Consider the following 13,499-nt stretch of genomic DNA (forward strand, 5'->3'; position numbering starts at 1 on the left):
AACCCTTCAGAGATACGAACAGCCACATATGGCTTAGCATTTGAGGACTCAACAATAAATACACTCAATAACTTTTTCTTTAATTTAAAAAACACAGGGTCTGCCATAATCTGCCAAAAATAGTTACTGATTTTCACCAGTTCAACTTTTATTGAGTCCTGCTGCTACTGAATTAGTTATTTGGTTAATGATTATCCAGCTCTGGACCATAAAGAATATGTGACCATCTGAATCGTCATCATCTGCTCCTAAGGGAAGGAATGAGGACACAGAAGCCATGGCTTTCAAGACTGCCATGAAATTCTGCAGTATCTGCAACAGCTACTTTTAGTTACATAATGATGTAGAAAAGAAATCTTTCTGAAGAAATCTTTTTTAGCTGACTTGGCATCTGGCTACAAACCACTGGAAAAGATATTTGAACTATGTTATTTTATCGGGGGAAAAAAAAGCAAAGACTATCTAGGATGTGATTTACTCAGTAATTACACTGCGATGGTGGGCTCAGTTTAGAAATACATTTCCTAAAACCAGCAATACCTTATATATATATAAAAAAAAGAGGAAGTTAGGTCCTATTTAATAACAGGCTTGTATTTAATTTTCATCTCAAAGGATTCTGAAGTGCCTTACAAGGTATTTAAGAGAACTGCTGCATATATCACAGAAATATTGTCACATATTGAGTGAGATGTAGCAGCTTCATTAACCATGCACACTATCAATACACTCAGGCTAAAAACTCTTACTTAGAAACAATTTTCTGTATTTCACGTGGGTTGTGGAATATACCGCCAAAAATCTACTAGTTCAGCAATTATCTTCATTTAAATTAATCCTAACGTAATATTTGTGCAGCATGGCCTACAGAAAAGTAGCAAGTTTCCACTTTATTTTTTGTTAATGATCAACCTTCTAAATGTGTCTCAAGAAGATAGCGCTTCTTTCTTGTCGTTTACCATTTTCACTTTCTGTGCTACCATTTACTATGGTAAGCCTCCCTGCAGAGTGTGATGCGGCTTCCTAGTTTTGTCTTTTAAAAAGACATTATTTAATAAGAAGGGCACTAGAAAATAATTGGTAAAACCTGAGCTGATTAACTCATGGAGGATCAGTAATTCTACTTTTACTTTTCAAAATAACCTTGGTTCAAAGTGAACTAGTTCAGCACTGACCTTTTAATTACAGAAAGGACTATTATAGAAAGGTTTGCTTTACAGACTTTATCTAATACTAGGAGATTCCACATTGTAGGTGAGACTAATCGAGGTCTGGTATTTACATTACTTGACAGGTTCTCCTACAAATGCTATGCAGTTTCACATGTTTACCGATAAGTCATTGGAACTCATCATGTCACAAACTGTCAGAGCTGCTGATCCGGCATGCTGTGCAAAAGGTCAAGCTCTTCAATTTTCATTTGATTTCTCCCCACTTTACTGAGAAACACCTGGCTGCTTTACAGGAAGGAACGATGTGCAGGTTGAGAATTTTACACATTCAAAACCTGACTCGCATCGCCCCTTTGAACATATTCTCAAAATGTGTATTTTATATTACAGTTTTGGCCAGGAGAAGTGCTTTAATTATCACATCTCTAAAACAAACAACATGCACATATTGGAAAAAAACCCCACCAACCCAAACCACTAAAACAAGCTGCCTAGCACTCTGGAGCAGCCCTGCTCCAACATTCCAGTGTGTACAAAGAAAGTAAGAAAAAAAATCCAACTTGGTATGGAAGTAAATCTCCTGCTTCATAACTGTAAATAGCGAAGAAACACATATTAAATATTATGGAAAATCCTGCAAAATTTTCACATATTCTGTTTTTACAATAGCACAAACGAGCTACAATATTTGCAGAAAAGGCCAAAAGGTATCCAAGACCCACATAAATAGATCCGTACTTTTCAAACTCAGTTTGTAGAATGAAGAGATCGCTGGCTTCAAATCTAAATGCATTCAACTCCAGTGACGAAAATAAGAAATAATAATAAAAAGAGAGAGACAGACACACCAATGGACTTATCCTAAGGAATGAGTATCTGGACTTGTAAAACAAACCTTGTAATTATTTCACATTTTACTAAATGCTTTAATCTGTCACTATAGCAAAAACCCAACAAGCGTTTCACAGTCGTGAACAGGCTCCTGGGTTTTTTTCTCCTCACTATAGGACAAGCTTTTTGCAAAAACTGAATGCAAGACCCCTGAGGAGCATACGGGAACAGAACCACCAAATGTCTGGTTGCCATCTGTTCTACCCATTTACTCTCCCAATATGTAAATAAACGTCAGTGAGCGCAGGGACCAGTGAAACACACAGTTGCTCTGTAAAGCCCACATTTCTGCCTCTCCTCCTGATGAGCAGAGCAGTGGCCTCAGGAGCACGCTGAGAATACACCATGAAAGGCTCTTTTGGGACTTGACAGCCTCCCCTTTGAAACACCACCCCCCTCATAAATAAAGCCCTCACTGTCTAATGGATGCACTTTTTTTTCCAGTGTACAACTCCTGAACGAATAAACTAATGGCTGAATGAAAAAATAAACTATCCTAGAATCCTAGCAGAAGTGTGTGTTTTTCTTTACGTTTTTAGGGTGGGTGTAGAAGAAAGAAAATAAATGATAGAGCTTGTGGGTTTTTTACATATATACATGCCAAATAAATACAGTGCACCTTTCCCAATGAGCCACTGATACAAAGAAGAGAAGTACGTACTTACTACATGCGCTCATGTGCTAACAAGGGGTATGTGAACATACTTGACTTCATGAATTATGCAAACACCTAAGTACACACACATACATCTCTTAATGAAATACATGTAACAATGATTACATCAACCCCAAACTATTATACAAACACATGATAAGAATCAACATGAACTGATTAAAAAAACTCCAGTAAGCACACACCCCAAGCAGAACCACTGCAAAGGAAGAAAAATGCATGTGCAAATGCACTCTCAACACCCATTACAACCATGGGAAGGAGAAGACAAGGGTCTTAACTCAAGGAGGACCATCTCACAGACGGGGCATGAAACAAATGCTTGGAATTTCTGGCATTTTCCTGCTCTGCCAAACTTGATATGTGCCATTTTGTTCACTACTTTTACGTCACAGAGGAGACCTCACCACAGACCACGGCTCTACCACAGAAGCTGCTGTACAGATCAGACACCAAGCATAGCAAAAGAGAACAGCAAGAGACTTTGGGTTGGGGAACACAAGGAAACACTGCAGTGCTACTCAGGTATAGGGACAGCAGACCTACCCTGCTGGTAGCACAGCTCACACTCATTGTGAGCATCACAAGAGCCACAGAAGAGACAAGGAGAACATGACACTCCTCGGAAGAGTCACTCCGGCCTCAGTAATTTCATTTAACCTCAGATTTGCAATTTACGCACTTAAGTTCAGAATTTAGACTTGGCTGCTGATCAATGGAGAAAAACAAGGTCCTGCAGAGCTCATCCCACTTATGATCTGAGTTTCAAGATGTTTCTCTGTCCCTACTGACCATGGATGGAGCCCTGGGCTTCCAGTTTAGCCATCGCTGAACACAGACTGTTCAGTCAAGTCTGGAAATACGGCACTTAAGGCCTCCAAATTTCCGCACTCCCTTTCTAACACTGGCTCACAGCACTTCCCCATCACACGTTTCCAAACTGTGAGATGCTTAGATATTGTGAGATAATTTACATACTCAATCTGGATAAATACAACACTAACACAAAACATCAAGAGATTTATACAAAATAGAGAAAAAACAGTAAAGAAAAAAACTCAAACCAAACATGTCAACAATTATATTAAACCCAGCACAATATGTAAAATCTACACAAAAACAAGACCAAAAAGCAGAATGTTTCAAGAACTCAGTTCAAGACAACCAATTTAAAAATAGAAAACATGTTTTCAATGGAACTAATTCATACCACAGATCAAAAGATGGATGCAATTATATGGTGTAATATACCAGCATAAATAAAAAGCCTTGGACTTTCTCACACCCTGCATACAAAGGCAACGCTAAAAACTCTTTTATATTCAGCAATAATTGCTGGATCCCTTCTGTTCAAACAGGAGATATCAAGGTTACCACAGATAGCTGGCAGCAAATGATGAATTTTTAGTGGTATTCACAATGCTTTTTTCTATCAAGTATAGACAAGGGCAGGACCTTATAGCCTAAACTGCTGAGGGCCTCGAAAACTGCAGACTAGAAAATGAGAAAACATGTGTTGCAAGGAAATCTCTAATTTGAACAAAATCAGCCTCAAGAGAAAGAGCAAAACAAATGTCAGATTGCATTATATACAGAAAAGCAGCAAAATATTCACTAGCAGTAGAACCAACTCCTAACAGAACTGAAGACAGACAAAGCATTGAAGTTAAATGTGAAAAGTTTCCAATTGCACAGTATTATAGCTGAGACTTGACAGGAAAATAAAAAAAAAATTAAAAAAAATCAAGAGATTAGAGGGACTCTGTTCCTGCACTCAGCCTAAGTTAACACATGCACAAACAGAGAACTTTGCATCACTTCCTGCAGTGTCACCATACAACAGGGAAGAGAGGAACAAGTTATAATTACTGCTGGAATTAAGACTGAGAGTTTTATACACAATAGCCTGGAACTTCACCCACATGTTGCATTAACAGTGGGGTTTGTGTGTAATGCTTTTATTATTCTAAGACTGGAAAGGGAAAGAACAGTTTGGCTGTGGGCAAGCGTTTTGATTGCTTGTTAGCACGCTCCAGGCAAAGCCAGAGATACCTCCTAGCAATTGCATTACTCACCACTCCTCAGATCAGAAACTTACATCCAAGGCTTTAGAGAATCCCTTTTTATCTCAGTCTCCATTAAGAGTCCTCCAATTTCCACACCTGTGACCTCTTTGAAGCTCTATGCCTGTTGCTGTAACTGGAGCAGGGAACCTCATTTAGTTTTTGATGTATGTAGGATCTTGTTAGCTACCAACTGAAATGGCTGCCTTTGGCTGGGAATTCCCACTCTGCTTTTGTAATGTCCTTGATAGTAAGATTCAGAAGAAAATCATGATTTAGTACTTTGTTAGCAGACACGAAGCATTTACCTACTGTGCACTCACCCTGGAGCAGCAAGTTTGCTGTAGACCAGCACCTTCATAACTCTTCTAAGGACAGAGGGCAGTGGAGGCACAGGATGTCTGAAATCCAGCACTGACCTCTCCTCCTTAAAAGATGGAAGAAAAGTGGTTTGTTTTTTTTTTTTTAAAGACAGTGTGCAATGTGAAAGAGGCTTCTTTTCTCTTGCATTTAAAAAAAAAAAAAAAAAAAAAACCAACCAAAACCAGAAAAGTCTAATGCGGAAGCCAAGGGAGTCTCTTCTAATTTCTTGGATGGCCCTGAATTCATCAGGTGAGGATATCTTAAGGCAATGTGAATGCCTTCACATACGTAACCTGTCAGCATCACTGTTTATCTTCTCAAAGAAAGCTGGAAGAAAGATGCCAGAAGCTGAGGAGGAGACTTAACCTCAGTCCCATCATACGGCTCATCCTATGAGCTGTATCAGATGGGATCATACAATGAAAACACCATTTTAGGTTATCTTTGTATCTCAAGCGCTACCATCCAAAATCAATATTTTTTAATTTACATACATATAAGCTAGGAACAGGAAAGATATTCAAGCCTGGAAGGCATCCTGTCTCCTCCCAGGAGGAAGTCTTGTTACCTACTGCTCAAACCGACACATAGGGTGGAAAAAGGTAATTTACAGCTATCAGCAACCAAAAGCAGAAGTTTAGAGATGAACACAAGTTCATAAGCTTATTAAGAATGTTTTCAAAGCAGGATTTCGATATTATGACACTGAACAGTAAATCTTCTGGTCTGGAACAGAAGCTTTGTAATCCACGTTCTCCTCTGGTTCTGACTAATGCAATTTTGTCCTACTCATGTGGGAGTCATTTCCCCAGCTTCCTCCTCCAACCACATCACCCTCTTCACTGGTACCATTTTCTGTCACATCAAGCTCAAGTTGTTTATCCTCCTTTTAATAGCCTATCCCTTGTACTCGCCATTCACTTACCAAGTCAACTTCTGCCTTATGTCAGTAAAAGATGCCAGCTCTATTACTTACTTGTATCTTCTAAAGGACATGGTTTTAGGCTCTGCTGTTTTCTTTTTTTTTTTTAATAAAAGAAATCTGCTACTGTTACACTTACAGAAAACTGACAATTATAAGGATATCAGTACGCTGGGGTGCGGGACTGATACACCGAGACATATTATCCTGTCTTGCTAGGCTCTCTTATTTGTCTGAGCTCAGGTGTCATCTCCTAGGTTTATATCCAGATCCTAAGCATGCCACAGAGGAGACTGGTTTTCCCCCATCTAAAAAACATCCAGAAAGTACGCACCACCACTCACGAGAACCATGCATGCTAAAACTTGGGGGGGCACCCCATAACCCAGGCCCCGAATTCACCAGTTCATGGAAGGTGAGCCTGACAAGCTGAATTCTCCCCTGAGTTAACACACTGCAATAACAGATCCCTTCTTCATAGGCAGGAGAACTCCAGAAATAAATGGTGCTCTCCTCATCTCTCCTATTCCTGGAAGGCAGGTTTCCAGGACTACCTGGACGGCAGCACTACCAGACCTGCTGCGCAGCTGATCTTGGACTCTGCCTCACATGAACAGAAAGGAGAACGCCGCAGTCGGGCTCCAATCTCAACAGCAGCGGCGCAGCAGGCTTGCTGCCAAAGCCCAGAGCTCAAGCCCAGGCTTAACACTTAATGTAAGCAGAGCCTTAGGCAGTCAGGTGCTGTAGTCATACAAACAATAATAATAAAAAGTAGTCCTAATGGAGCTCAACCGGCTCAACTTATTGAAGAGAAAGAAGGCCTTTGCCCACAGCCCGCAATTACCTACACAGCAGATGATCTCTCAGCAACACAACAAAAAGCAGGCATGAGTGGATTCAGGGGCTAGAAATCAGCATTCGACATAGAAATAAAAGGCAAAGTGTTTTACAAGGTAGAATAAATATGATCTGGAATAAAATACCAAAGGATATAATAGACTATTCATCTACTGGAATGTATGAATAAAGACTTGCTATCTTTCAGAAACACAATCACTAAGTCATCCATAAGTTTTGGGGCTAATTACTGTGTGCAAATTCCCTTACAGCCTAGAGGATCATAATGGTTCCTTGTAGTCTCAAACCAGACTATAAATGAAAACCAAGACACATACACCATGTGTCCTCAGGAATTGTTCTGCCATCCCACAACTAGTATCAGCATGATCTTAAACTAAAAAAACAAAACAAAACCAAAAAAACATGGTGCAGCTCTTTCCAAGGTCAAACCAAGTCATTACACAAAACCCAGTTTCACCTCTGCTCCAACAGGAACCCCAAATGCTAATCTGCTCCACAAAGCACAGGCCCAACAGATCCACTCACTGTGAAACACAACTCCATGGCACTGCCAACTTCATGCTAGTCTGCGCTGAACCCAGTGTCCACACGCGTGAAACCTGATTAGCTTTGTTCAAGTGAGTTTTTTCCCCTGTAAAACCAAATCATGCTATGTCACATAAAAGTACTGTTTTGAACTGCAGATTACTGTACTATCTCCAATGCAATACTGTTTTCTCCCCTAGCACCCCTCCAATTTTTCCAGTGATATTTGGTCTGCAGCAACCAGTGTTGTAAGAAACACATTATGAAAACTTCAAGACCTCCACTGCTTTTTCCAGCACTATTGGTCTACAATCCAGAATTTTCAACATCTTCCCAGAGGAACTAACTGAATTATACTATTAGAAGAATGCCTAAATTTGCTTCAAGAAAATCTGACTACACAATGTTTTTTCCCTTTTCAGCACAGAACAGAGGAAGAAGAAAAACTACATAATCTACATGGATTTCCCGGTTAACGTAATATGACAAAAATGCAAAACTCAATTCCAGCATCCTACACATCCACTGATCTTCACCATGGCTTTCACCAGTGCTGAGCAAAGCGGCAGCCTCTGGGGCAGCCTGTGCTGGTCACAGCACAACCTTCCTATTACAAATGCTACACTACTGTACCAGGCTGCAAATACAGACACGGGGAAAAACCCCTGTCTAACACAGTAACTCCATGGGTTGATGTTTGGCACCTACTCCCTCCCACGTTCCCCAATAACCTAAGTACATAGTTCCAGTTAACACATGCAATTGCCATTAATCTAAACAATTCCATTTTCTCTTTCAGGGAATGAATACTCACTGAGGAATGCCACCTGCAACAGGGTAACCATGATAGCTGCACAGCCCACAATTACCATGAAAAGCCCCAACCTCCTATGAGGACAGGGCTGTTAAGATCCAACCATGGGGAAAATACGCGAGTAGAAATCATGCAGGCTAGAAACAAAGTAAAAAGTTGCAGACAGCAAGGAAGGAATGTTATTCCAGAAAAATGTACAAATAGCCTGTGAATGCCTCCTTGCAAGTATCAGCCTACCTGAAGCCAAGGAGGCCTTGAGCCTCATGGGGAAAGGCCATTGAAAGTTACAAGCAAAAAATTATTACAACATCAGACCAGATGGTGAGTTAACATTCAAAACAAGGACATCATTGAGGGACACCAAATGGAGCCCTACACAACTCCTCCTGTTGTGTGGAGTCCAGGGTGGCAGGGACATCATTGATGTCTTCACACCACCCTTCATATCCTCACCCAGGCATAGGTGACAGTTACATGTCCAAAGCTCACACGTGGCACAAGGCTTTGCCCTTTCCACTGACAGCACCAAGGAAAAACGGCAGCCAGAGGGCACTGACTAACTTTTTTCCCCACACTCTTAAAATCTTACTCTGTCTTTGGAAATAAAAGAAGATGCACAAATTCATTTCACGCAGACTTTTCATTTCTTTGAACATTCATCACAGAACGACTTTTGAAAACTACAAACTTGAGTTTGACTTATTAATGTGAAAGGCTTCCTATGCCTGACAAAATGAGCTGATAATAAAGGATGTTTAACTCTTCTTTGCCTTCACGTGTCCATGAAAACGTTGTTAAAGACAAAAAGCACAAAATGTTTTTTTGAGATTACCTTTACTGAAGCTGTAATTTTTCCTCAACACATAGCATGGTAAGTTATTTACACAAGACGACTGTACATACTTTAAGTAGAGAAAATTAAGGATTATTTACAAAAATGAACACTAACTTCTATTTACTCCCAAAAAATGTAAACTAGTAGTAGCTCATAAAAACAGGAAAAGATTTTTACCAGGATGCGTTTAAGCAAATTATTTCAGCTATATACATGTGCAAAGAGCTTACTATAGCTGCAACTATAATAGGTTGAATTTGTGTCATCCATCAGAAACCATATAGGGTCTAAATGAAGACATATACTGTAACACAGGAGAAATGCTGACAATTAACTTCTACATGGAAACAAGAGGTATTCATTAACATAACGAGCACAGGCCTCGGGTTGCCAGGAGCATGAGAAGGATAAGGACAAGGACATGCAGGGGAGATGAAATAATTAAAACTGGCAGGCATCTCAGGTCTGTCAGTGACTCTTCTTGCACAACACCTAAGGTTTTGCCTGTGACTATAATGGAAAGCATCCTCTTTAGCTGAGAATGTGCAGAAGAGCAAATGCCCTAATAACTACTCTTGATCCTAACCTTCAGAGCTAATTGCCTCATTCAAACTCCTGGTGTTTTAGCCCTGATCCATAGTAAACTCTGGCAGCAAAATAATTAATTTAATTAGCTACATTCTTCTAAAGCTGAGTAATTTTAAAAAAAACAAAACAAAACAAAAAAATCCAACAACTGATGAATTCTCTAACTCTTACCCTGCCAGGAAAAATAAAAAACAGAGCAAAGTCCTGAACATACTCATCAAGCACACAGTCAGGCAGCACTGTATCGTTCCCCCCAGCAACATCACCAGCCTGAGCACCTGCCAGTATTGCTGCTTTCTACTAAGACAGTCAGCTGTGCTTTGGGAATGGGACCTGGGCACGCAAACCGTAATAAATTTTGCCTGGTGCCTCAGTGGTAGCAGCTTTCAGTCAGAGGCAGAGAAGGAAACAAGATGCTACATCCCCCATGAGCTGCCATCTGATACACCTGCTTTTCCCATGCAGCACTAACAACATTGAGAAAGGCAGAATCAGAAAAATCAGCAAGACAGCAACTTTTATTTGCATTTCAGACACTCAAGTAAACAGTATTTTCTGTCAGGTCTGCTGGAAAAAAATGTGATTAAATTCTTTTTACTATTTCAAAATAGTTGAACAGAATATTTAGTGAAGTCTTGCTCAGAGAGAGACAGACCTTGTCTCTTACAAATGAATTTAATTTGGTTTTTATTTCCACTGACAGTACAAAAAAATACATAACTATATATTATGGGGACTGAAGTTTTTCTTTCCATTCTCACCAAACTCTGCTTAGCTGTACCAAAAGGATTCAGATTCCACCTTCCAGCCGTTACAGCAAGCTTACTTACATCATGTGTTTGGAAAGGAGATTTTTCAACAGAGGAAGCGAAGCGCTTAGCCATGCCGTCCAAGACTCCACGGATCAGTGACCCTCAGCAGCATACAGACCACCACCGTGACATCACACTTTCCACAACATGGCTCCCAAAGATGCACATACCAAGAGAATCTGGAGTTTCAATCTTTGTTTATTTGTTCAAAGAAAGTTGGTTTTCCTTCTTCTTTTTGGTAGCTTTATAAGGTTTGTTTTGCTTTGCTTTTTAAGAGCTGTATTACTTTCAAATCTTACGTTTTGAAACTGAGAAAACTAGGTGGACCACCTGAGATGAAACATTTCGCATGCAAGCACTCACCAGTGATAGCAGCAGAAGACATGCTGATTAATTCACACCATATTAGTCAGGGCTTCCATTAACACAACTAAGGGCTCATCAAGGAAGGAAAATGTGAAACTGTTCCATTGCTGTTGCTCTGCTGGAACACCACATTTTAATCACCGGCTGGAGTATAGTTAAGTGACACAGGGGAGAGAAATGCTTAACAGAAGATGAAAATAATATAGACTCAGCGAAGACAAATGCTTGATCTAGGCACACCCAATCCACCTCCTGCGTCAGCTTGTAACAGATTCATGATTTAACCAGGTTTCCCAACCTGCTGCCTGGAGAGGCCCCCAGTCTGGGACATGGCGCCAGACAGCAGCTGTGTGGGTCTGGTAAAATTTGGCACAAGAAACAAAATGGTCAAATATTAGAGATGCCTACATTTCAGAGGAACCCATCTGTAAATTACAGTGACACCCCCTGCCTTTTTTTTTTTTCATCAACAATAATCTACAACCCACAAAAATGTCTGCATCAGTTTCATGAATGGTGCAAGCAGAATGTCACAGGGACACAGTTCTCAAAGAGGTTTCCTGAGTTCGAGTTTAGCCTCCTGCCATTCCAGGTATCACATTACTTAATTTATTTAAAAAACAAAACAAAACCACAAACCAACAAACAAACAAAAAACCACAGCTTTTCACTCCAGTATAATGTTAGGGGATTTTTGTCTTGATTACCCCTTCTGGAAGACTGTTTCACAATCCTATTCTGCTCTGATTAAAACCTTTCTGTAATTTTCAGCCTATATTTTCTCATAGCAAATTGAAACCCAATTATATTCCACTCTGAATAGCTTATATCCTTTTTTAATGTTTGTTCTACCTTTGATGCATTTGAGTTCCACACCTCTGCAATATTCCAGGCAAAAAATCTTCACATTGCCCAATAAGCATAAGTATTAATTTCTCATCTCTCTCTATAAAAAAATAATAATCTGTACCTGATACATTCTAATCTCGTGTTTACTTTTCCTTCCCCCATTACAGTGGCTGCTCACCATCACCTTATTTCAATTAGTACATTCTAAGATGTTGCAATTTACTCTTGGGCTCCTAGCTCCTATTACAATTTCTTGATACTAATCCCCAAGATAATAAGTTCTGTGTCACCATCAAAGTCTTGACACTATTACTGTGCTATAATGTGTCACATCAAGGCACATGTATTTTGCATAGTGGTCCTGTGAATCATCCAAAGAAGGTTACTAAACTGCAAGAGAAGACCTTTAAGAATAGAAGTCAAATAAATGAAGACATAAATCTGGACTGAAGAAGTCACAGAGCAACATACTGGAGGGAATGACCCCACTAAAAAGCCCCAATGCACATACCAGAAGATTTCACATTATGACTTGAAAAAAGCGTGTCCACTAACACCAGCTACAGAGGAAAAACCTCCCTAAGAGAGACAGGGGATTTCATTACATAAAATTTCAAGAGACATCAAAAGAAGCTAACTTTTAATAACGCAGTCTACTGCCCACAACTGTAAAAAAAAAAAAAAAAAAAAAATTACCACTGAAAGACAAGCTGCCTACAAAACTGTGTCATCTCCTACCACAGCATGCAACAGACAGCACTTGCATCTCTTCTCTTGCTAGAAAGTGTATCAGATATCAGCACTGAAACTCTCAGGACTCTTTCTAATTTCCCTATTATTCAGAATGAACTCATGTGAATGCTCCAGCCAGTGCTGCTTACCAACGAAAACCAGAAACAGGACTGGAGATAGTTACTGAGGAGAAAGCAATCATACATGATTTTAAAAAAAGAAAAAACACATCTCTTCCAGAGACCCTCTTTCACAGCGCTCCTGGCAGTCGGCAAGCTTTGGATGCTAAATAAAAATAAATAAAAGCAGGAACATGGAAGTTATCAAATTACACCCTAGCACCTGCTCTGTCACACCTGTAACATCATCCTTAGTTTACAGCAGCATGCTGAACATACTGTTTTACTAAAAATGACAAACGCTGATCTCATTTAAAAAAACCTTAATCTTGAAACACCATGTGAGGAAAATTAAAGACAAATCCAGAGCAAGTTTAGTGTTTTCTCATCATCTATGGAAGAGGTATTTAGTTGTTCATGCTCAGGGCTAGATTAAGCCATCCTTACACACAAATTGTTTGCTTATTTGTCCCTAATGAAAGTTTATCCTTTAGAGAATCTGACTCTTAAGAAAGCAAATTATTTCTTCCCTCTTACAAATTCTACAGGCTCCTTAGCAAAGCATGCAAAGGCTGTGTGCCTCCCATGCCTGTAATGGATGAAACAGTGAGGAGTAACAGCCTAAGTGACTGATGAAGTAGGACAGGTATCTTAAGAGAGCAGAAGCAGAAAGTAATAGGGGGGAAAAGTGGATGTACAAAACAAGATTTCATGAGGGAGAGAGTTTGATTTATATTTCATATAAAACCAATTTTTACACCTATGTGAAATAATTTTTTTATTATTTCAAGCACTCCCTGACAAGTCAAGAATATTTTTAATGAAAATAATAGACTAAAACAATAGCAACATGGCTCCAACCAAAGGAGGATACTAAAACACATGTCTGTCAGAGACAAAGGAAAGCATAGATT

At 39.6% G+C, this 13,499-nt stretch overlaps 1 protein-coding gene across 3 annotated transcripts in view; it reads right to left on the reverse strand.

Moving 5' to 3' along the window:
* EIF2B3 (eukaryotic translation initiation factor 2B subunit gamma) overlaps positions 1–13,499 on the reverse strand; it is a 102,894-nt gene that overhangs the window by 81,527 nt on the left and 7,868 nt on the right. The window lies entirely within an intron of this gene.

The sequence above is a fragment of the Rissa tridactyla genome, chromosome 8, assembly GCF_028500815.1.
Source record: "Rissa tridactyla isolate bRisTri1 chromosome 8, bRisTri1.patW.cur.20221130, whole genome shotgun sequence".
In the NCBI taxonomy this organism is placed as follows: Eukaryota; Metazoa; Chordata; class Aves; order Charadriiformes; family Laridae; genus Rissa; species Rissa tridactyla.